Raw genomic sequence first — 26803 nt, 5'->3', positions numbered from 1 at the left:
CAGGAATGCTTTAATAGAATTGTGATTATTTGTGTTGGTGTAGTAAAATGACCCAGGCATATTGTACGTGTAAAAACATGACCACATTTCTGGGAAATATTTGAGTTAACTTTAAGCATTCTTTTGCATTTTATTATGATGTATTTCAGGGCAGCAGTGTTATGTGATGTGTTTTCAAGGGTTCACTGTTTGACTGATACTATATCCCTCCTTTTAAATACCTTTCTGTTCCCTGCCCCAACCGCCCTCATGCATTCAGTAACGAACAGAACTCAATAGTAAGGAATGCTGTTCCTATGGAAAAGGTTAACTTGAGTCACAAATTTGACTCCAACCTGGTTTCTGGCATCTGTGAAGGTACAGAAGGTACATCTGTGAAGGTACAGAAGCTCTCTGAAGCCTTTATCTATACTTACCTCCTCTACCCGAGTTCTAATACAGCTCTGTGTTCTGACATCATGTATCACCAGGTGCCATCATGCTTTCGTCAGTGAATGTTCATGCTTTTACTGTGGGAGTTTACAGAACATAAAACTCTGGATGTCTTAGCTAATCCTATTACTATTGTTTAAAAACTCATCTTAAAACACAATGCTATTGGTCCCCTGACTGTTTAATAACTGAAGCAACATTTAGTGTCTAAGAGGTTTAAGGTGCATTATGGAACAGAGAGAAAAGTACTGTGTGTCAATAAGCATTTGTATTTTACTTAAAATAGCAAGCTAATGTAATCAATAGATGAAAAAATTCCAAAAGAATAAATGAAGAAAGGACTGGACAAAGGTTACAATGGTAGGCTGTTAGAGAATTGCTGTTTTACACGATTTGTGTATTTTCATTACTGCTACTATTTAGTTATTGTTTTAACTTGAAAGCACATTTCATGCTCTATGCAGCTTGCCACGGAAAAGTGTCAATCCTAATAGAGATTCATTCTGCTTTGTATTACAAACTATAAATTACCTACACCTAGCTACATTTCTGCTTAGAGGCTGTCACTTCACTACCTTATGTGACATGGAAGCACTGTATCAAGTCAGGAAAGTTTGTTTTGTTGGAAAAGGATGATCCAGATTGTTAGTAGAAGTCCATCCACTTAGGAATCACATTTTCCAGTTTTTAAGGTATGTTAAATAAAATACCTTTCAAAATTTCTGAGGTTTGAAAATTCATACAGTGTCAAACTTTTCATTCAAAAAACAGGTTTTGGGAAATGCTTTCTATCTTAGTATTTTGTGAAGGTGTTACTGTGTAAATATGACTCTTCTATCTAAAAATGTGTGAAATTATAAAAAACATACAAAAACTTGCTTCAGTGAGATAGAAGGCCCCATTGTAATTGGAAATATTTCACTGGTCGATCAAACCCTAGTGACTGCAGTAATGGAAAGATATTGGCAGAAAATAGTTTCCTTCATCTGTTATTATTTGCTTTGTGCTTTTGGTAAGGATTTGTCTATAAGTGCCACTGCTTTGCATTTATAATTAGTTTCTCCTTTTTCACTCAGTAATTGCAAAAAAAAGAATGGCATTGCAAACGTTTTGAAATTGAAAATTATCTTGATTGCCTGGACTTTTGAGAGAAGGGTACAACTGTAATTGTTTAATTTGCTGTCTTACAGAGTGACTGTGTCATTTCACGTGGCATCCTGAAAACTAACCTCTCTCAGAGGAAAATTTAAAGAGTTCTTTGATACTAAATCACTTCCTGTCACCAGGAGGATGGTTAGTACTGAGGTGGAACCTATGCTTTCCCCTCTTAAAGATGTTTGCATTGGTTATAATTAGCATAACTAAACTGGACAATTGTCTTTTCTGTTCCTTATGCTCTCTCTAGTACTGTCTTTGGTAAATATCTTTCTGCCATATTGAAAATTAACATTAACAGAGTCTGGTTTGATTGAAATGATAAAAGGAGATAAAATCATTTGCATTTTTTCGAGGCTATGGAATGATTTACATTTCTATTTTTCAACCTGTTTGTCAGGTTGCAAAGTATTTAAAAACCTATATTTTTTTATTATTCAAAAAAAAAGTATAGTATTCAGAGATACAAATAGTTCCCAGATGATGAACAGTTTCTTTGTTGCAGTATGCAGTCACAAGGTGGGTAAAGTAGGCAATGCAATATCAGTGTATACATCAAGTATTACAACACAGAAATAAAAGGAGTAGGTGCTATATTTAGGTTGTCTGCAGAAGCAGTTAAGCAAATATAAAGATGGTAGTGCGTTGGATGTTACCATGTCTTCTGAAGACTGTTATACTTAAGAACAAGATATTCCTCTGTGCTCTTTGTGTATGTCATAGTCACATGATGTACTTATGGAATTACACTGCTTTTCAAAGTGTCAACTCAGTTACGCCTTGCCTTGTTAGCATCATGTTTGATTTCTTGGACAGGGTCTATAAATCACTATCTAATATGCAGGTCTTCTGAAAATGCACCCAAGGTTTATTGCCAGTAACAGACTAGTGGCCTTATGTGGACTTTTCATGAATAAAACAGATTGATGAGCCATTTTATAGCTTTGCAAGCTGTATTATAAATACATCACCCTTTTCAGTAATTTAACGTGAAGAACAGTCTAATGAGCTACAAGCTATAATCTGCCAAAAGAACTGAAGACATTGCTAAACCCATAGACCAAGTGATGCAACTTTGATTGAAGGCTAGAAACTTAAAAGTTTCTAAGGCTTTTCTCTTTTTTATGATGTTTTTTGCTTTATTTCTTAATATTATATTTAACATTATAGCAATGCAATACTATGTATGATATGCTATAAAATCTGGTGGATTTGGGGAAAGGAGAGAGGATGTAGAGAAAAGTTTCAAATTTTGATATAATTGTAAAACATTAATTTTTTATCAAGGTAAGTCTTCAAAATTGCTGCTGAAATGTAGGGATTCAAGCAAATCATAACTAAGGAAATTATAAAAGAATGAAAAAGAAGGAATGAACAAAACTAGAAAAAAAAAGATGAAAAAGGGTGCGTTTCTGTGGGTTTTTTTTCCTAAAAATATGGTTAGCAAACTCTCCCACATGACTGCATTTTACAGTGTTCAGCTTTGCCTAGATTTGTGTTGTGGGGTAGCAGAAAGTTCTGCAGAAATAAATAAAAAAATAAGCACTTTGATTTCTGCTACTGGCTATTCATAGCCATAATAGTTTTGAGCAAATAAATTGCTTATCAGCAAACTTATGAGAGTAGAACCGTACATGCAATGTACATATTTTCATGTATGGAAAATGCCAGTGAAAGTAAGAGCAAAAATACTGTATCTGAAGGAAGAAGAGCAGAAATGTAAATCAAACAGCCAGAATGCACTTGCTGCACTTCTTCCTGTTTATCCTTTGTTGTTAAAATCTTTCTGTGCAGTTAGAATTATTAAAGAATACCATCTTTCAACCTTTTTCTCAGACTTCCCTTAATCGTTAATTTTGGTCACTGGGGTCAATTCCTGATTTTATCAAAATTACTACAAAGGGAAACTGTAGTGGAGTTATTTGGGTTCAAAACTGGTGCACAAACACTTCCCTGTGGAAGCAATTTGTTTAGAATATATGATCTAAAACCTGACTTTAAACTCAAAATTTAAACTTGATATTTAAATAAAAAGAGGAATTGATTATCTGTTACCCCTTAGTTGAAGAGATCCTAGAGATTTTCTGAAATGGGACTACTATCTAAAAACATTTAGTTTTGTGGCTTAAGAACACCTTAGCAATTAGCATACAGTTAAGAACTCAAGTGTAGATTTTAAAATAATATTTTTTTTTACCGTGAAAGCAGACAGACAAACAAGTAGCTCAGCAGTCTAGGAGATTTTATTCCTACAGGTCAAGCATAAGAAGCCTTGGTTACACAGACTAGAAGGCAAAGCTTTGAGAACACTTCATGGAATTTTTAACAGTGGATGTTTGCATGAAAAGCCTGAACATTTCAGCAACTGCCATTAGTCTGTAGGGGCCTTGTTTTCATGACACTCGTATAGTATGCATCCACATTCTTCACAGAATTTAAAGGAGACACCCTGTACTCCATTCAAATTATTAAAAATTATTGAAAAATAAACTCCCTTTTTTACAGTCAATTCATACATATCAGCTGTGATTTGGATTTAAGAGAACCTTCCAGTTTTAATGCCATTACACATTTTTTATTCCAGTCAGATTTGCAGTACGTGAAGTACTGTAACATTCACAGGGTAGCCTGAAGGGTAAGGATAGTTTTCTGATCTAAATTAACAGGACAAATCCTCAAACCCTCTTAAAAATCCTGCATTGAAGGATCCCGACTCAAACAATGAGTTCTTCACTTGAGCGGATACCTTGAAACTGCGCTTAAGTTTTTGAATACCAGTCCTTCTTGAGACTGCTGTCTGAAATCACAGCAGGACCCAATTCTCTTTGACTGTCATTTTTCTGAGATATATGAATTGCCTATCACAGTGTTGCCATGAGATTTCTCAAAAGAACAAAGGTGATGTCTGCTTTTGATAATATAAAGGTGCTGATTCTGTATGTATAACAATCTTGTGCCTGTTTTTAGTAACTATATTGACCTGAACTACTCAACTTGCAAAAAAACAGCAAAGCCCAAAAAATACAGTAGTACAGTTTGGACAGGTCAGAGTCCTCTAAAAGTTTGCCATAATCCTCTGTGTGCATTAGAGAAAGCTAAACAGTCTTAACAAGATGTGTCAGCATTTCAATATTACGAATATATACAGCATGTGTGAAAAGCTTCACAGTTCTTTAGGATCAAGGACAGCATATGACTGAACAACATAATTTAAAACATTTGGAGACTGTACATGAATATTTATGGTTCTTTAGTATTATTTGGCTGAAATAGGAATTTTCTTTATGAAGTATCTATCTAAATTGTGTAGATAATGGAACTTGCCCAGACTCATCTGAGAAAGGCACCTTATGGTGGCAAATAGGTGCTAAACTTTGGAAACTTAATAACCTGCATACCATCACAGTTCCTCATTACCTAATATTTGTCCAGCAATGCTTTGTTGCAGAGGCCTACATGCTGGAAAGACATTCCTAGACTGCTGCCACTTAACATTGAATTTGTTTCTGCAAACTTTTGTGCCAGAAAACAGTCCTTAGACTATTCAGAGAAAGTGAATACAAAGGCACAAACAGAGAAAGTTCAGAAGCATCCTGAGTAAATGTACAAAAACAGGTGTTCATATGCACACATCTAGTTTTGTTTAAGAGAATTTTGAAAGATGTAATGTTGAGGAACATGATCCTCTCTAAGAATTACTATGACACTAGGCAGTTCACAAATAACAGTATTTACACTGTTTAGCAGAAGCATTCGTATTAGCTTTTCTTCTGGTCCCTAGTTCTAGTGAAGCGTTTCTAATTTTGCTGTGAAGAGCTATTACAACCCAGTTGTTTTCAGTGACTGTTTACTTCATGACATCTGATCCTAATCCTTATATTACTAGGAAAATAAATAATTTCAGTGTTACTCTTTGTACTAGAAACGAGCAAACAAAACCCAAGTTAAATATATGTTTAACTAGATGAGGAAGAGCAATTTCATGTGAACATCTCTGCAGAGCACTTCTTAGGGGGTGTTTCTATCTCTGAGCAGTGGAGAGTGGGGAGGTAAACGTGGCTTCATATCCAGAGAAGACTTGAAGCAGTTTTTATCTGGAGGGGGCTGCTTTCAGCCGTGTGGATTGATGACTGCAGAGCAGTATTCTTGAAGGCAAAACACCTTCTTATTCTTGAATGAATGAAACAGTTTTCCTTGCTCTTGACTTCCCATTGTTTTTCTGCAGTGCCTTGAAGGTGCTTTTTACCCAGTTACTCATTGTCTGGAATGGCCTTATTATCTCATACTTCCACTGCCCACTCCTTCCTTTCCACACTCTTCTCTTAATCGCTCTTCTCCTTACTTTCCACTCACATATATTGCATCATTACTTGTTTCTTATACAATGTCCACATTACCATTCTTTGTTACTTAGCGGGCCATTGTCATATGGCAAAAAAGACAACATATTTGGAGTCTGAAAGAAAGAGGAAAAAATCAAAGCAAGCTCAATCTAGGCAAGCTCAGCACAAGAGAGCAAACAGACTTCAGCACAGTAGTGCTGATTCTGTTCATGCAGTCTTACAACCATTTCTTCTTTTCATGACTGATGTTTTGTCTCTTCTCAGCCAGGAGCAGGGGCTCTGCTTCCTTTGTGCTCATGCAGTATTTGTCAGTATGGGGCCATGGTTCTCTTTGGGTGGCTTCAGAGGGGGTCTTGCTGTTGTGTCTGCTACTGTTCACATTAAAGAATAACGGTGGTGCAGTTTTTCTTCTGCCGTTGCCCTCTTGCCCAGCCGTGCTGATTGCTGAAGTGGGGAAGGAGGTGGTGGTTGTGCGGTGGAGACTTCTGGGAGGGGGATAATATGTATCAGAGTTGTAATTTATTTCAGTCACTTATTTTCACTACTGAGAGTTCGAGAGGCATCTTAGTTTTGTTTCAGAAGGGGCAAGACACCTAAGAGATGACTTAGAAATGGGAGGAAATGTTAAGCAAACATTTTAGTCATGCTGACTGCCTAATTTCAAAGTGTTTATTCTGATTACTGGTTTCTTACTTCAATAAATGTTTTTACAAGACATCTTAGGACCTTAATGGAATCCACTCCCTTTTCTTTCCTCTTTAAAGTACCTGAGGAGATAGGAGGAAACATCACCTAAACCATAATATTTTCTTATCGTTGTCATCACTATCAACTTTTAACAGAATTTGTTTGGGAACAGCTTGCTCTCTTGTTCTTGGTGTTTAAGTGCCTAAACAATGATAACTAATCTCTTTAATTTTCAGGTTTGCATGTTTCTGTGCACGGGTCTGATGTCCTTGTCTGTGTACCCACTGGCTTTTATCAGAACTTGTTTCAGTAGAAACGACCAGAAGAGCAGAGCAGAAAAATTAAAACTGCCATGCTGAAAGTGTAATACAACCTAGAAGTAATCAATGCGCTTCTGCTAACAACTTGTGAAAACAGTGCTGTAAGTGGAGGTCAGTGTTTATTTTGGCTTATGAAACATTAAGATAAGTCTGAACTGTGATGAGCAGGTTTAAGCCAAATGATAAACATTGCTAAGCAACGTGTTACTTTTAGTGTTTGTTTATGGTGGAAGAATACTTGGCAGATATGGGCAGGTTGTTTTTGTTTTTTCTCCCATGGTTTTGAACCTTACTGAGTAGTATTATTCTGCTTAGAAAAGGAAGCAGGATGTTGCTGTGAACTTGAATGCACTTCTGTATACAGGTATATATTTTATGTGTATTAGACAAAAGTTTAGATTGTACCTGCTGTTTTAACAGTGCAGATGGATTTCGTAATTCCTTCACTTCCTGCCATCTAAGGCTCAGTCTTCAATGTCTCTAGATAGTTTTCTGGAACCATCTCCATCCTGACCTGCTGGTCCCGGGCCATCTGAGAAGAAAGACTAGAGAACAGCCTAGAAACGGAATTTGTGGGAAGAGGTATCTATTAACGTCTTCAAGCATACAGGAGTTCACTGTTTATGGCTGAGGTCCAGTGGCTTCTGTGGTTATATGTGGTTATATGATTTTATGATTGCATATGCTCTGCGTTCCCCAAATGACCTGCCACGTTTGAAGGAGGAGTTGCTGAAGGAATTTGTCACCTCGGTACAATGGGGGATGGGAAAGGATGCGCATCTTCTTACTCTCTAGCCAGAGACTTATTGACAGATGGAATGATTGCAGTCATGGTTATTGGAACATTTAGAAGTTAATTTGTAAGTGTCTGTCTTGAATCTGTTTCTGTTCAGGGGAGGGAAAAAAAAACCTACAAAAAAATGAATTACAGAATAGAGGTACATTTTTTGATGAAAAGCTGTATTTTTAAAATATTTATTGTGATTTGCAAGATACCTTCTCTGAAAGGGGATACTGACAATACAGCAATTAATAACAACATACTACATAAAAGTAAAATATGTAGTAGTGTTTGTTTAAATGTTTTACAGTTTTTCTTATTTGAAAATGCTTTTTAATATGCTAAGAATTAATGTGTACAAATTTTTTAAAATTGCTTTTCAGATTGGTACAACCCACAGCAGTTGTACCACTGGATTATTTTGTATTGTCAAAAGGTCTCCCAGAAAAGTGTTTTTCAGCAAAACAAAGATATAATTATCATGTGGGTAACCACTCAGTTATTGTAACTAGTCCTGTTTATTATATGTAATTCTCATCACAAGAGCAAATAATCCATCACCAAGTGACCTGATTTCTGATTACCTTGTTGAAAGGCAGATGTGGTGCATAACTATGCCCATTGTATTTCTGCCTAGGATTTCCTGGACATAAAAATACCTTTGCATTCTCTCCAGTACACGCTCAATGAGTCTCATGCTTCCAAGCCATGCCACCCTACTGTGCGTACATGAAGCAGATCTTCTCTGCAAGACAAGGAAGGACACTCTCTTTGGGACACATTGGGCTTAGTCCACATGAACAGATCACCTGTACCCTTCCTGAAAAGTCACACTAACTGTGTACAAATGGCCCAATAGTTTTTGTGAGCTTGCCAGAGAGATAAATTGTCCTAAAAGCCATCTGGGAAGAGCATATACAAAGGGGATGATCCTGCTTGGGTGTGCTGGGCGTGGTTATGATTTATAGAGAACCAGGCAGCCCAGGTGAAGCACAAAATTATCAGACTTTGTATTCTTCACAGTCGAAATAGGATCCCAGGTGTTACAGTGCTAATCATACCTTGTAATTCCTAAGTTGTGCAGCGACTTCAGAGATTAGATCTCTTAATGGTGGAAATAATGACATATAATGTGGGGAGGAACCAAAACAAGCTCAGAAAATGGACCCTGCTTGCCAGAGAAGTTTGTGTAAAAGTTAGTGAGAATGCAGCTGCTGTGGCTTTACACTTGTCAAGTTAAAAATAACTCAGGGAATGTGAATCAGGAGAGTAAGGTGGAGAATTTCAGAAAACTGTCTTCAGAGTATGTAAGCATATTGGAAGAATAGTTTAGGTAGCCAACTTCCGAGGTTCCACATGCCTTCCAGAGAAGTATAGGTAAAAATTCATTCTTCTCAGTACTTTGTAACGCTTATGTGTCTTCGAGGATTAGTCTGCTTACTGTTGAACTGAATAATTTTAGGAGACACTGCAAAGGGAAGAGTCTCACATGTCTATAAGTGATTTACTTGCTCTCATTCCAAACATAGATTTGTGGAACTGAGGGATGCTGGATGTAAAAACTATCCCATGCCATTTTAATTGTGAGTTTGACATCTGTGTGTAACTGCTTTCACTTGCTGTTTCTGTGGACCTTCACACTGTAATATGAGGAGAAAATACAACAGCAGTTGTGAATGTAAGCTTACAAATTTGAGTATGAGAAATTGGAAAAAATCCTGTGGAAGCAAAGGTTGTTTGTGATGGTTCTTCCTCCTATGGTTTGAGTGCATGTTTAGATTTTATCATTTTTGTTACCCTAACAACTAATCTCAGTGCCATTCAGAACTTCATGAAACAACTGTATGTTTACCCCTGTTTTTCACCCAAGTATTAATGAGTATGTAGAAATCAAGACATGGTAGTTACTATTTTTCTTCTCCTTGGAGGAGTTATATAATGGTAGATAGACTAAGTAATAGAGTTGAAATGGACTTAAATCTGTAGGCTTGGAATTTTGTTAAAATACAGTTTTTAATGGTACAAAATATCATACTGACTAGAAGGAGAGATTGTCATTGTAGTTGCATGTTCTTTGTAATGTACAGTAAATTCTTATGCATATTTTAAACGATCTGTATTAGTTTTATGTTAGTCACACAGATAACTACCCATTGTGGCCTCTTAGAAATTTTTAAAAGTTGACCATCTAAGATGTTTTGAACAGATGCAGAGAGACATCTACATCTTCTGTTTTTGAAGATCATTGAACATTAACTTACAGGTCAATATATTATTTCTATCTGTCTTGAACGCTAGTTTGTCTTTTTTCTTTGGTTACCTTTTGATGCTATGCAATTCAGCAAAACAAGCTTTTGCTTTTTTTTTTTCTACATCCCAATGTATTCTAGACTCTCCTGTGTATACCATTGATACTGTGTGTTAGTGTAAAATGACTTAGCGTGTATGTCCGATTAAGATTTTAGTTTTAAATGCTTTCTCTCTTCATGAAGATGCTATTCTGAAAAGAACCAATAATCAACAGCACAGTTTGGGACATATCTTTGGTTTCCGTCACCTTGAAATCATTAATGAACTCTGTGTGTTTGACATCTGTGTGCAGAAGTCAGCAAGCCAAGCAGTGAGCTTTTGTTCTGGTTTTGACATTAGTAATTAGTAGCAGAACATTGAAATTAGAAGTTAGAAAAGTATGAACATACTTAAATTTTGTGCCAGTAGTAACAGACTCTCTAACTGTTAGAGATCTGCCAGTTTTTCCATGTTAAATAGTTATGGTCCAAACTGTACGTAATTATCTGTGAAAATACCATGTGATTTTATTCAGAATTTTGTGATGGCTAAGTGAAGAAAAAGGTGACTATTTATTAATATTGGATATGTTTCCTCTGTGAATGGAAACTGCAAGGTTCTCTTGAGAGTTTGGATTGCTATCTGAGAAATCAGTAGTCACTGTCAGTGATTACACCTGATTTGTTTTTATGAAACACAAGATCTTCATTTGGAACATTAAATATTTTTTTTTGAGACAGTTGCCCAAGCTGCCCACATAAAGTCATCTCCACATTAAATAATTTTCTATGTATTTTTACCTGAATATCAGGCATGTCAGTGCACTATGAACAGCTGGTTTCAATGGATCAGCAAACAGGACTCAAGCATTTGTGAAATTTTGGGACTGGGCAATTTCATTTATTCAACCAAAGAATTTAGAGAAGTTTAGTTTAGATAGAGATTGTCACTTATAGCTGTTTACTTAAGTATAAGGATCGTTTGCTACTTGTTATACCAGAAAGTTAAACTATTTCAGTGTTGCTTATATGCCTTTTCATCACCTTTGTTTGAAAGAAAGCTTAATTTAGTGAGAGGATCTGTAAGAATCAGTAGTATCAAGTTCAGTGTCTTGCTCTTCTCTCTCACTGAATTCTGTTTTTTCTAAATCTATGGAACTTGAACTTTCTTAATGGGACTTCTGTTAGTTACTTTCAGGTTCCTCTTGGTACATCTTGATTTTTCTGACTGTAGATTGAGAATGGCTCTTCCTTTTTAAAATCATTTTCAGACTTTGAGTGACACATGCCATCTAATTGTAACTTGTTGAATATTTTTTTCTTGATCATGAGATTTCTCATTTACTAAAACACTTCTACGAGAAATTGTGAATAATCCCTTAAAAGAGTAATTTCATTGTCTTCAAACTTTCAGTACTTTTCTCACCAATCCTTCCTCCATTTTTCACAATAAATACTGCTACTAGTGTTTACCAACTCCCTTCTATGTTGTTGGGATGCAAATTTCTTAATGACACTTGAAACAACAGGCTAACAACACAAACTGTCTTCTGAGTTACCGTGTAATTCAGGGACAGGTATTGGTCTTTGACAGATAAAAGTGATGTCAGAAAGCAGACTTTGAGTGGTATCCAGATTCTATACCCTCCAGGTATTCTCTAGTAGCTCATTAGATTTGTGACACAGTTCAATCTTCAGAAAGTAGCTGAAGAACTCTGGTTGTCGTGACCTTCGGGAAGCCCACCAAGGTATCCTGTGGCAGGTCACTGCTGCACACAAAGTTAACTGGAATTGTGCTTTGGATGGGTTAGTTGATGTGGAGAGGACTGCTGTCTGAGTTACAATGAATTACACTCTATTAAGGCACTGACTATACTGTCTGGGCAGCTGAAACTCTCCTTTGCTTTCATAAACCTAGGAGTCACCTTCATCTGTCAGTGTTAGTTGCTGTTTCTACTCTAAAATCTTCTCCTTGTATTGCAATGTCTGTGTTCAGGCCCTGTGAAGTGAGCACTGTCTTTCAAAGAATTTTATTTAAGTATTTATATAATGGTCAGTTATTCAGTAATTAATCCTTGCTGGTCTGAAAAGTAGGCACGTATCTATCCCCATCTCTGGAGGCTGTGAAAGTGAGGCAGCTGGGAGTTCTTGACTTACCAGAAATCTTAGAGAGTTCACAAATTTGGAATTGGAACAGGAATTCCTGGCTCTCCCTCATGTTCTCAGACAAGTATATTGCATCTCACTGAGAAGTGTGCAAAAGCTGATAACATTATAGTCCAACTGATAACTCTCTGAGGAGATGGCAAGCTCTGCCTTGAAGTTCACCAGATGTTTGGAAGTTTACGTTGTATGTGAGCTATGAAGAACTGAATCCTTAATACAAGCTTTCTGAATTGTGTAGAATTATGTCATAGAGGTATAGGCATTTATACACAGTAAGACTTAATTTAAAACTCCTTAGGAATGTTGTCATTTTTTAAAAATTCTCTCTTAATTTTCCAAGAATTTTTTAAGTCCTTAAGCGTTTTCTCATAACATTTCATTTTATTTATTTATTTGGTTTTTTGTTTGTTTATTTTTCTATAGCTCATGTTTTTCATTACATGTCTCTGACTAGTTTATTCAGGTAAAATCTTTAAGCTTTTTCTCTTATCTTAAAGATTTAAATAAAGAAGAGAAGAATGAGGTAGGCCTGCTCTTGTTGTAATAGCTTTTGTTTTTCTGGAAGTGCTTTTGTTAGAACCTGCTTTTTCTCCTTGCTAACTGATATATTAAACACTTTATAAATTTGCGGGTTAAATCTGGCCACAGCAAAAGAACAAAATTGCCATGAACTTCAAAAGGATCAGAATTGCAGCCTAAAATTTTACAGTCCTAGCAGAAGAATTACACCTTTTGCCTAAGCTTAGTAGGGAAATCTAAGTGTATATTTAAGCTTGAAATCTTCAGGAAGGTGTTTATTCCTATCACTGGTATAAGTATATAGTCCTCCATGATTTCTGATTAAGCTATACCTTGTATCACGTCTAATGAAATGTAGAAGATGCCACTATTATTGAACAAAAATACTGCAATGTTTCAAAAGTATACTAAGTTATGGTAAAACAAGGAACTACTTTGTGCTTGTATTTCTTTGTAGTCATTTGTTTAATTAATTTTGCATGACAGGGACTAAAGTAAAGAGACTTATCATAAAGTAAACAATTAAAAGCCATTAATAACTTAGATAATGATGCTCATGCAGTGAGTTGTTATCAGCCTACGTTTGAAAAATCTTATAGATGAGGATAATTTAATGGACATTTCAAAGAGACCAGTCATCTTTCTACCAGTATAACAATCTAGGTCTGTCTGCCTTCTCAGGAGCTTCTTCCCTTTTTAGCTGCAATGTGAATATTCAAATTACTTGTTTCATGAACTAAATATCTCCTTAAATCATAGGAACAGAGCAGCCAGAGAGAGGCGAGAAAGAGCCTGTCTGTGAGACAGCAAGGCAGAGTGATCCTTATTAAACACTGGTTGCTGCTAAAATATGGTTTCCATATGGAATAGCCTACATGTAATTTATGTAAACCACATTGGTAATAGTTTTTATCAAGTGGTGCTAAACACAAGCTAAATCTAGCATAATTGTTTATATAAACTGCATGTAAGTAAATTGTGGGTAGTACTAGGGCTAGTCAGATTTTTCAGGAAACTATTTCCATTGCAGTCCCCATTACATAGAAAGAAACACAGTTCACATCTGCAGCAAGGCCAGCTTTGACTAAGATGGTTTTGGAGCTTAGACAGGAAGCAAAAGAAACCAATTTGTAATAAATCACTAATGGCACTCATCTAGGAACTTGTAGCTGTTGTGACATGTAAAATATGTCTGCTAAATATACTTTTCTCTGCACAGGTAATGTTTAACTCTTGCTTTTGAAAAGGTTGAAGGAGGTGTCTGATGGGAAGAAAATATATGGTAAAGCTATTTACGCAGAAGTATAACTAGGCACCTAATGGTTGTAATGATAAGGGAACACTGGAAGGGCTTTTCTGAGGGTATAGTATGCTTTTCTAACACGCTAAAAGGCAAGTAACTAGGAGACTAGAGGACATTTGGATATATGTCTGATTTGGATGACACTTTTGGGCAAAATATAAGATCCAAATTTAGATTAAAAAATCTGGGAGAATAAAGCATGGAAGAGACGTAAAAACTCCCTTCCGTGATGATGCAGACTTTGGTATTAGCCCACACAATATTTTGTATATTTACTTGGAAAGGAATGCATAGGGTTAATCTGCAAAACAGGTAAGACTAATTTGAAGATGAAGTCTATTTAAAAAACAACATAAATACTGGTTAGATAACAGCGTGTGATGGATTGAACTGTAAGCTCCTGAACTCTGATCCTGCCTGTGCCATCTCTTTATGGACGAATCTTTCAACACACATAGTTATTTTTTCTGTTGTAGACAGTAATACTTAATAAGGTGAGTCAATAAACCTGTTAAAGTTATAATTTTTAAATTAAGGAAAAAAGGTCCCAACAAATCCATAACGGAACTATTTCTAGAAAAAATCAACCAGAAGAGACACTGAGTGAGCTGCTTGGACCACATGACCTCCAGTGTTTCTTTCCAAGCTAAATAAGTCTATGGTTAAAAAAAAAAAAAAAAAAGGAAAAAAGGAAAGGTCTAAACCCCAATACTAATGGCATCTATATTACATAGTTTGTGTTCTTGGGCAAAAGCACACATTTCTTAACAAAAAAATTGTAGAGTTGCACATACATAGTTGAGAGGAAAATTTTGGGCTTTTTTTTTTTTATGTAACTGTGAAGGGAAAATCAAAGTATATATATATGTAAACGGTAAAAAAAATTTATTTAAATTATAGAGACATAGTCTGCTATGGCTGCTGTTTCCATGCCTCATGCAGATGTGTTTTTGTGTTGTCTGTTCTAGTGCCTCTTTCACATGGCTGGAGCACTGTATCCCTGTGTTACCCAGCTGACATGTTGAAGAAGTAGCCTCAAAGCATCTTCTACTTCCTTGGATGCTTGCTTGTTTAGGAGAGAAGGATAACTATTTCCAAAGAAACTCAAAGTGTACCTGCAGGTAGAGGGGTTGGTGATTTCAGTGTGAATCTGCCCCTCAGAGAAGCAGTATATAGCACTGTCATGTTCAAACCTGTGATTACGCTTATTTTTCTTACAAGAAATAAAATGGTCTTCTAACATAGAATACTAGCTAACTACCACGGGCAGCTATCACTTTTCTTTAGTAGTCACTGCTGTTAATTATAACTGGGCTTAGTCAAATAGTTAACTCATACAGTAAATTTATTCTTTCCTTTTGGTTTATAAAAAGTGCATCAATGTTCTGCAATTTGTATAAAATTGCTGGGAAAAAAAATGTAGTTTTCAATTAAAACAGCCTGACCACTTCTGGAAATCATTGGATGAATTTTGCAATTGACTAAGTCACATGACATTGGGATTGAATCATCACTGATTGGATTAATGCTTCAAAACTTTTTGTCAAGACAAAATAAAAAATATTTTATTTCTCTGTTTAATTCTTTTCAGTAATTCCTCTGCTATAATGTTGAGGTGGTTTTATATCTGAATGTAAAAAAAATAATTGATAAACAACCATTAAATGAAATAGAACAGAGTTTCTGCTTCCCATTCAGGAAACTGTGTATGAATATATTTTGCTCTACTCAGGAAACTGTAGTGACGTGTGCTATCATAGAGAGCACTGTATTTTATACTGTAATTTTTCTCTCACTTTATATTAAATTTTAATTTCTATAAAATGTCCATTTCAGCTAAAATTGAAGTTAAAATATTAACTAAAAAGATATATTAGTCATATTGTTATTAATTTCTTATTGTAGTAAAATTTTGGTAACAGTGATTTAAAATCAGCTGTATAATTGTAAATGAAGCTGTACGATACTGTGCAGAAGTTATCCCTCCTGTGTTGACGCTGGATATCTCTGTTTTCTCTCGGTTCTTTCTTTGGATGCTTGACCTTTTTTTTCATTTTTTTCACTTTGAATTTAGTAAAATGAATGGGTACATTTTCTATGCTCACAGAAAAATAAAGCTTACATTAGAAGGTAAGGTAAATTGCAAAGCTAACTCAGTGATAGCGCTTTATTATTGTTATGACTATTCTTTATTTGACTCCACAGAGGTCTGATGAAGACTTTTCGTTTTAAGAGGAAATATATTTTATTAGTTTGTAATTTGAGGTAAACCAGTAAATCATTAAAACAAAACCACCTTCTGCCCTACAGTTAAAAAAGGTGATTTTTAAGTGTGTAAAGAGCTCAAATTTGTCATTTCCTTTTAGCTTATGTTAACTAAAAGGCTGCACAGTTGATGCTGCTGGTGCAGGGCTGATGTTAGGTAACATTCAAGACAAGTTAAAGACTTTATTCTTTTTATAACCTACTGTACCTATCACTCCCAAAAAACCACTTTAAAACCCCAATTCATCCAGTGCAGCTCTTTAGAGGGCATGTGTCTGAGCTGCCTTCAGTATATCTTATAAAGAAGCAGAGGAGGGAGATGAATTTCAGCATCCTTTGATCACCCTTACCAGTTTTCCAGTGCTGGTGAGAACCTCAGTTATAATGTAAAAACACAATCAGGTTTAGTTTGGTATAGGAAACAATAATTTGACTACAGATAGATTCAGGTGCAGATATCCATGTACCAGAAAGAGATGAATACAAATATCATTAGATTTCTTACACACTGAAAATGGAATAAGTTCAGTTTCTGAACGGTTCTCAAAATCATGATGCTGTTTGGTATTGCAAAGTCTTTGGTATTGCAAAACTAACTTGAGAAGTCTCTCATCATCTGTAATTTCAACCATTAGTTGAAATTTTTCTTTGTTAGTTGAGTCCCTCCATGATTACAGAGCGAGGTCTGTATGATTGGACTTGTAGTGCGTATATTGCTCTTCATGTGTCAGGATGACATCACAGGTGTGTTGGGTAGGAAGAGATCATAGTACATGTATTTGTATGTTAAACTATACTTTAAATAGTTTTCCTAGAAAGTATATGTGTATAAAAAATATAAAATGGCATGGCAATGCATTAAAGTGTTGTTTGCGCTTGATAGGGAGTCTCTGAATAGGTCACTTAATGGCTTTGCTGCTTGGGGGTAATGGGACCATCCCTAGTGAGAACCAAAAGCCTTAAAATTGCTAAACATGTTTACAGTGTTTGTGTGCACATGTGTACACAGTGCAGGTGACAGTCACCAAAAGGGGACAGACTGCCTTGAGTCTTGGCCTTTGCCAGTATACACCCAGTCTGTGTCTGCTGGAGAATCTTACAGTAGGCATGTGATACACCTATTGTGCTATTTTCAAGAAACCATTTAATCTAAATTTATTGAAAAATTCTAAAAAAAGTATTATTTACAAAAAACCAATTTCTGACAAAAATTTCCTATATGGATATTCTCTAAAATACATACCTACATGAGCTGCAAGATAAAGAAAGACCAAGATTTTGCCTTTTTAAAGAATACTAGGGTTTATATCTGAATTTCTTCAGGAATGGAAGCAAGAGTATTACTTCTCTTTTGGAGGCAAGAGGGTAAAAGCAGACTTCCCAGTGTGATATTCAGTACTTGCTGTTAGTCCTAGACTGATGTGGAATGTCAGAACTGAGTGTCAGAGCATTTCTTACATAAAAGAAAGCCACTCTAAGTCAATTCTGATCTCTCTCTCTTTTTTTTTTTTAACATCATTGATTACTTTTTTTTCTCCACTTCGTCTCAGTCAAGTACAGTAGGCTTATGTAAATTCTAATACCTGGCCTTTTGGGTAGAAGAATCAAGAAATGATCCCCCTAGCCTCTCTAAAACACCACTGGAATAGTCTTCAATAAAGAATGTGGCATTTACAGCGCATAAGCAGAGTGGTGGGGTATAAATTTTACTGGGTTTCCTGTTGGGGTAATATATCTAATTAGAGATTAACAGAGTCATTTGTGAGTTTCGTGACCTTCCTGGATTTAATCTGATAAAATCTCAAGATCTCAGGACAGCATTCCTCCCTACACCTTCCACTCCTTTGTGAGGAGCATTCTGTGCTTTAGGTACAAGTAGAAATTTATGGACATACGTATGTTTTAAGTATACACTTGTCTTTTTTTGTGCTGCAAGCTGTCATATAAGCAGAGCAGATGGGTAGATGCATACTCTGTCTCTTTAAATTTCCTGACTCTGGCTGGTTTGACAAAAGACCTCCTTATCATTTTCTTGAAACCCAGTTTCCTGATTCAGCGGATTTTTTTCCCCCTTGAAACTTCTATAACTCTGAACTCTGTCAAAACAAGATGGCTGGCAAGTTTTGGGGACAGAGCAGAGACACAGACAGAGACAAAGAAGCCCCTGAGAAGGCAGACGGACCTAAATTGCTTGTGGTTTTTCAGTACAGCTGGTTTCAGATGTGTCGGCCTTGTTCTGCACTGGCTCCACTGCCAAAGCAAGACTGTCACAGCTGGTAGTACTTACTGCACTTGCGGGAAAGTATGTGATTCATTAGTTGGAACCGTATGTTTTTCACCAGTTCTGGTCATGTTTTTGTTAGGATGTGGTAAAAGCATAAGCAGGGGGTGAAGGGACAATGGAAATATGTGACTTGTTAAAGATTGGCCCCAACCAGTTATTAGCTAAATTGTACACTGTAAAAAGAGAAAAAAAAAAAACCAGAAAGAAAGCGCACCACACCATTGCTCATAAGATAAATGATTTAATTCTTTGGTTAAGGACATTTAGTCATAAGTAGTGAAAAAAAATTGTCAACACCGAGTCCTTTTTCCCCTCTTTTCTCTGAAGTATGACGATTTTTTTAACTGAAAACTGTAGTGCAGGAAGAAGGCATGCAAGCAAAAGACATTAATTTATTTTTTAAAAAAAAAGGCAAACTGGCTAAGAATTTTGAATCTTTAAGAGGAGGTAGCTGCTGCTACTGATAAATTATGGCTGTGGCATAAAGGCTTGCAGAGACTGCTTGGCATATTGGAATATTTGGTGGAAGGAGAGCTGTAAGTGGTTATTCCTGTACCGACACATGATAAAACAGAGCAATTGTACAGAGAGATGTAGCAAGCTCCTTTGTTTACAATGTTGTTTCTTTTTCTGGGGTAGCATCCTAAACTATTTTTGAATGTTGGAAAGAGTTTTGTATTAACATTTATTTTATAGCCATTTGGACTGAAAAGTAACTGTTGAAATGAGAGAAAAAATAAAAGGGGGTGCGACACAGCGTATTTGAACCAAACCTTACTATATCCTAAAGCTGCTAATACAGCCCCCCCCTCCATGTTCATAACACCAGTGAAATCACATGAAGCCTTCAAAGCCATGTGTTTAAGAAAGTGCTTTCAAAAAGAGTCTCTCTCCCCTATCGCGCCACCCCATCCCCTTTCCTCTCCCAGCCTCTGGACTTTATAGAGCTAGAAGCAGGTCTGTCTCTGATAATTAGCTCAGCTGGCTGCAGCATAAATAAAGGAATGCACTTAGGGGCTGTAGTCTGTGACATGGTTTAACAGAGCATAAAAAGGTGCATCTGTTAACATGCCTGAATTCAGTCACCTTACTGTCACCCACAGAAAGATACCAGCTCTGAAATGTGCCGATGATGTTTTGCAAACAAGAAGCCAGTACTGTATTAAATTAACCAGGCTGCGAACGTGCAAAGTGCTGCCTCTTAAAAATCGTGCTGTCTTGGCTTACAGCGGTGTTGCAATGAGTCCCTCCAGTATCTATTAGGATGACCTGTGGCACTGAATACTTCAACACTCTTCTGGCTAGTATTGTTGACCTTTGTCAGCTTGATAAAAAAGCAGAGCCTAGAAATGTGCTTGTCATTTTTAGTGAACCAGGAGGCTGGAAAGCGTGGGGAAGGGGAGGGGGCTGCAGGGAAGCACAGAGATGCCAACAGCCTGGTTCCGTTTAAATTAGGATGCTGAACCTAGGACAATTTTGCAGTCTGCTTCCCTTTTCCTCCCAAGCAGCCCCATGTCTCTCACCCCTTTCTTCCCCTGACTGTTGCTACTTCATTTGAGGTCTGAAATAATGAGGAATGTCTGCGTGATCAAAGTTACTATCTGCCTCCTGGTCTCCACAGAAGCCCTGCTCTATGTGCTTGGTAGGCGACAAACAGCTTATTCTAATGTATTTGAAGGTAATACAATCACACTTTTGTTTTGTTCTTTGAACATCTATTCGTTTTTTAAATCAGTAATACTAAGGAAAAAGATACATTTTAAAACATAGTTTTTTGCTTTACTTAGAAATATAATGATTTTCAAGTTATTTGCAGGAAGAATATTGCTTCAACAAGCAATATACCCAAGCATACTTCAGTGAATTGATAAGTTCTTCATTTTATAGATGTGTAATTCCTTTGAAAACGTTGGTTAAGTTCTACCTATTTCTGTCCAGAGACTTGATAATGGGCTATGTGTTTTCAGCATACACATTTGTGATATACAATCCATTATTTCTTCAGCATGACTATTTTTTATATGTTTATCTATTACTGGATTTTTTTTTTAATAAATATATAACTGATACTCTTCTGAGTGTCCAAATGAGTGCCTTATCCATTAGAAAGTGATGTAATGCCAGTGGGAGCTAGTCCCACACAGCTTGAACTAAAAATTATTCCATTTGGCAGTAACAGAATGTGGATGACCAGGAGGTGTGATGCATTCTCTGCTGTATTTTGAAGTAGTTACACTGGAAATATCCCACCCAGTTGTGCTTGGCCCTTTAGTACTGACATTGGGCCACACCTGCATTCCTGACATCCAGACCCATCTTTGTTTTTGCCAGCTGCCTTTACCCAGGAATATCTTCAGGGAAAAAAATAAAAATCTAAAAAAAACCACAGAAACCCCACACATTAACATTTACCTTATGGCTTGAAGAGAGGGAGGGGGGAGGGAAAGAAGTTACCATCAAGAGAGATGATAGTGCCTCAAAATCCCTTTATCTGAATGCTGTGAAGTTATAATAAGCCAGCTGTGAAAAAGAGTGAAAAAAAAGCCACTGAATTCTTTTCAATTTCCTTTTTTCCCTAGTTATGACTTTCCCCTCCCTTTTTTTTATCCTTTTTTCTTTTTCTCCACCCTCCCCTTAATCTCAAGGGAGTTTCGAGAGAAGCAAAGCTAAAAAAAAACCCAGCAAAAAGAAAAAAATAGACTGAGACTTATATTAGAAGAAATTAAGGTTAATGATCATTGGCTCATTTTCCTATTCCGTGGGTGTGGATGGAGGAGTAATCAGTGCAGGTGGCCTTGCCAGTTGGGAGTTTCTCTTTGTCATCAAGAAAATAAGGAGCGTACAGGGATCGAATTACCGCAACCATTTCAGGGCTAAACATATTTTGTTTCCCCATTGGCTCTGGTTTAAGGACAGAAAGCTGACATTAATTTTATCCAAAAGAAAAGCACAGTTAAGTCTCTATATATTTTGAGATTATTTGACTGAATGTACAAGAATCTGTCCATGTTCAAATGTATGTCTAGTATAATCTTACAAATCATATTGCATATAATACACTGAAAAGCAAAGTCTTTTTCTTAATTTGATCTGACAATATTTCTGTGCCCAATTACCATTCACTTTATTGAATGTTTAGGAGCTGCTTGTCAAAATATGTGCTCTAACTGCTCCATTTGGTTTCCCAGGTGCCTGTCACTACATGTAAAGGTGCTCCCTTCTAACTTTTAGAGGATGTACAGAGTTCTGTTTAGTTCAAAAAGGAAGTGGTGGATTTGGTTAAGGAAGTGTGTGCTGGCCTAGAAAGTATATCTAGTGTGCATTTGTATCTTGGTCATAGAAAAACTGTTCTTTAGAGAAAAAATGTTTTTGAGAAAGGATAAAGAAATGGCAAATAGTTCAGGCAAACAATCTCCTGATGAATCCCACTTAGAAGTCTGCTACATCAATGACATTATATGTCTGATGTTGCTGGAACAGATTATGGTCAAGATATTTAAGTTCAGAATACAGAAAAGTCAGAAATAAAAGTGAATGGGAGTCTGTGAAAGGTATTGAGTGGGAGGGGAAGCAGTAGTCAGAGTGTTTTGAAGTGTGTGTGGGCATTTGCCCATCCATGCTGCATCATATTTGATTAGAAGGGGAATATTCGTACTAAATAGGCAGTTTTAGTTTCAGAGCATGATGCAGCCAGCAGCAGCAACTGTTATTTTAACACTAAAGCTGTGTGGATGTTAAATTATAGGTAATGCAGTTCTAGTTAAACTAAAGACTTACGGCTACTGTGTGTACTCATCATTGTGGGCTTTTTTTTGATGAAACTGATAGCAATCCCCTCCTCAGACTCTTGCAGGAACAACGTTTATTTAGCTTTGCAAAAGAGACAGTGTTACAGACTTAGTTGCTATTATTCAAAATGAAATATTATGGCATGAAGAGGTTTAACTGGTAGAATAGGGGGCTAGATTTTGGTTCGCTTGGTCCTCTGAGGTAAGAGTCAACATGCAGCTGAATATTCATGAGGCATTCATTAATATGAATAGTTGGTCTACTGCTGCACCTTTCCATGGTTTATTAATAACTTATGGACAGACCACTCCCAAGCATACAGAGGGCAAGAATACTTTAATGATTGCAGCATTCTCTCAGTAAAAAGAAAGAATGAGATGGTTTATTTCAGCAGCACCATGTGCAATGCTATAGTGGAGGTGTTAGCAGCACACTGTACTTAATGTTGTATCAGTAACTTGAATTATAAAGCCTGGTTTTTCTCAAGGTTATAAATTGTGTGTAAAACTTTGTTCCAGGCTGAAACATGACATAAAGAAATATCTGCCTTGAAGCAACTATTATTTGGCTCAGTCTTTTAGCATATCCTTTTATCTTTTCTTATTTTAAGACAATGAGCAGAGGGAAAATAAAATGAATGCTATCATTTCAAGACTTTCTTCTTCCTTGCTGATGAAATTCAAAATGAGCTTAAATTAAAAAGAAAAATATTGGCACATTATCAGTCCATAGCATGGTCAGTCTCTTTCTGGCACTGAAAAGTAAGGTTTCTAATTTGTGTAAAAAAAAAGTTTTTTGAAACTTACCTTGTATTAAGAAACCCTGCTCTTGGTAGAGGATTATAGTTCTGGTCTATAGATAATCTCTCTAAAGAAGGAGAATGGTATGGGAAAGATGTTGAATTTAGGATAAAAATACCTATAGAAGATACTTTTTTTCTTCTCAGAAAACTACTCAACCCTGGGCATAGAAATTTTAAAGTTTTTTGAGATGCTTACAGTATATTACGCAGTAAGATTATGTAGTCTTATTTTGTAAATAGTATGTACACTAAAAACATACCATGCTTTCTTTCATAATTCACAAGTCATTTGGCAGCTTAACAATTTATCAAGAAAAAAGTGCATGCCATGTTGTTTCACTGTTTTTCATAATAATGCAACTTCTATTGCTTTAGAGAAGTAACTGATTTTACTTTATATGTTAGTCTGTCACTCTAGGTGACTTCAGCTGTTGAGGCAGTGTTGAGAAGCCTCAGTTAATTTCAGCGCTACCTATGTACACTGTTGTTATGTTTTGAATATACATAATTGTGCTGAGCCTAGTCAGTCTTTTTTTTTCTTTCCTTTTTCTCCTTTTTCTTTCTGTGCATCTTGTAAAACTTTAATCCTGAAAGTCTACTAATGTAATGAAAAACTGAATCATGAAATTGAAATTAATAAGTTTCATCCATTAATCACTCTACAACAAGAGTGGGGAAGACCCCTCAAAATTGTATGATGTTTTTATTTTGAGGGTTTTTTCTGCAGTTTTTAGCCTTGGTAAAGTTAACATAGGAGCATTATTATTTGGTGGAAGAAACTGCATTTTTTGGTAAGATTTTATTAACTTTTTTTTAGTATCTAGCATGTCACCTTCCAGTGAAGTCTCCCGTAGGACTGTAATTTTCCTTTTGTAATTAAAAGTACTGAAGTAGCCTGGATCAGGGGATTACTAGTTAGATACAGAGTCTTTCTGCTTTAGGTCACTAGTTTGAATTCAGTCCAGGCCATCATCAGACTGCTGTTAACATCTGAGGGCAGCATGGCATTCTCAGTCCAATTCCCAGTAGGCACATTTTTTCTCTTCTTCCATTCTCCCATCTTTCTTTCTGGGCTTGAGATCCAGGACGATCATCCTGCCAAGTTTAAGCGAGTTCCATCATCCACACTTGGATCCATTGCTCCCTCACTTAGGAGCAATTAGTCCACAGCCACTTCTTTTATGTTATTTACTTGGATGTGACATTGCCATCACCACCATCAGTGATGTGCCCTTTTAATGTTTCAAGACACTGTGGAGTAGACAGATACATATCTCAGAAGACTGAAAAAGAAATGAGGAAAAAGTACCCTAAAATAAACAAAAAATCCTTCCCCTCCCCCTGCATTCTCCCTGTACGCCACCCTCCCCCTCCCAAAACACAGCTGTGTTGTGTAGGGTTTTATGGATTAAATGCGTGGCAGAGGTGCTGGACTTGATAGGATTTCAGTTTAGAGTGAGACAGCCTCATCCGTGGAACCCAATTTCTTTAGGCTGCCAGACCCTGGTCTGGCTACCCGTCTGGTCATTCTTATCTCTCAGGGAAGATGAGAGAGGTAAAGTTAAAATTAATATCTGAAGGAGAAAATGTAATGAGGTAAAGTTAAAATTAACAAGTTTTTTTTTTTTACAGGGTGTGGGTATTCTTCTATTTGGATGTATATAAAATCATGGGAAACCACAGAGAAGTTTTCTGGGTCTTTGTGGAAAAAATAAGCATGGAGACTTTCGGATGATATTTGTGTAGGGTCATCCACTGCACCTTTTTTATGGGTATGAGCAGTATATTATGTATCTATGTCTCTGTATTTGGGTATAGTAAAGAAATAAAAATAAATAAATACGTTGGCTAAATTGTCAGTAATCACAGCAGGAGGCTGAAGGATGAAATGAGCCATGGAGGCTAAGGTACTCTTTCAACCGTGAATTTGACCTCCGTAGGTCAGGGTTATGACATGCTGGTAGACAGAACAGTGTATAGAAGCTTTACTGCAGCTACCTGTGGTGGTAGAAAAAAGGGGACTTGTAGTTCTGAGGTTACCTGTTCATCTCTTCTGTGAGCATTACATCTTCCCTTTTGCAATCACAAACCTTTTATTTAAGTGTTAGTCTAGTTCAGAGCATTTAAAACATCAGCAGATTATTATTGGAAACATTTTGTATAAAGATAGAAGATATACAGTAGGGAACTAGCTCTCTTTGGCAGGAGATAGGCAGAGTGATGTAATGGTCCTTTCCTTCTCTAACATTTATGATTCTAGATTTTGTAACTGCTGAGTATACTTTTCCAAAAAAAAGATGAAAATGTTACACCCTTTGGCATTGGAATAAATAATTTAGAGCAGGACATAATTGTGCTCTCAGCTCTGCATGGCAGAAACCAGCTCCATTACTCCACTCTCCCTATGTATATGTTAACATTGATCCCTACGCTGGGGATGGAAGGGAGGAGGGGAGAGATGATGCTATGTCTTGAGGATCTAAGAGTACATTGCCTTACATCCTACTGATGAGTTCAGAGTTCATTCACATCAGCTGTAAGCAAAACTGAAACAGCACATGGGATGGGTGTAGATCCCAGCTTCCCGAAGCCTGTCTGGTACTTGATTCTTAGATATGTATTTATTTTCTAGTAAATATTTTGAAACTTCCTAAATAAGTAATATTGCATACATAGTATTTTTTCTAAGAGAGAAGACAGAAGCTGTCCACAATGTATTTGTCGTACAGGATTTTTTTCTGACTTCTTCATAATGAAATGCATATAAAATAAACATATTTTTGAGAACTGGAAGCAGACATACATTTTTCTGTAAAATTTGCTATGTCAAGTGCCTAAATGTTGCACAAATATTTTGTTACATATTCTCCATTCCCTGGTATATAGTCACACTTGCAGAGGTCAGAAGTGGGAGTGTAGCAGTTTTACTTTAAACAACCAGTTTCAAAATTGCACTTGCATCACTGCAGGGGAAAAGTACATATCTAAATAGGTGCTTGCACAATTGGGTAACTGCACATTTAGCACTAATTTGCATAGGTAATGGCCTTTCTTGTAAGCAAACAGGGAAAGATTTTTAAAAAGGATGAGGAGGCTCATGCCTGGTCCCCATCTTTAAAAACTGCTGCCAGAAATGGCTTGGTTTGCTTAGTGAGTAAGATTTAGCAGACTTGTTTGGAATACTTGAGAGACTGTAAACATACTACAAAACGATGTTAACACAAGATTATCTTATTAGACAAACCTCTTGAATTGCTTAGCAATGCTTAATTTACTAATACAAGTCAAGGTCTTAGTTTATTTATTTGTTTTCTTTCTTCCTCTTCTCACCTACCCCCCATACTGTTTTACCAGCAGTGGTGTGTGAGGGTGGGGGAAACATCTTTTTCCTTCAGAAAAGGCATCTTGTCCTGTTTCCTAGCCTAAGACATGTTACAGACACTACTTTGGAAGAAGGTAATACTGCTCTCATGCTTTCCCTTTGAGGGTAAAGGCAATTGTGCCTGGAGTTGGCCAGCCTGTGGCTGTCCACCATCTGTGTAAGGAATTCGCAATCCCAGACAAAAGAAATTGGCAAAGTCTTCTTTCTGTCTGTTCTCCAGAGCCTCAAGATAGCCATAAAACACCTGGACAAAATCAGCAGGTGATGGCAAGGGCAAGAGAATGATC

This window comes from Apaloderma vittatum, unplaced genomic scaffold, assembly GCF_000703405.1.
Source record: "Apaloderma vittatum isolate BGI_N311 unplaced genomic scaffold, ASM70340v1 scaffold3859, whole genome shotgun sequence".
NCBI classification, from domain to species: domain Eukaryota; kingdom Metazoa; phylum Chordata; class Aves; order Trogoniformes; family Trogonidae; genus Apaloderma; species Apaloderma vittatum.
Note: the sequence above shows the minus strand (reverse complement) of the source record.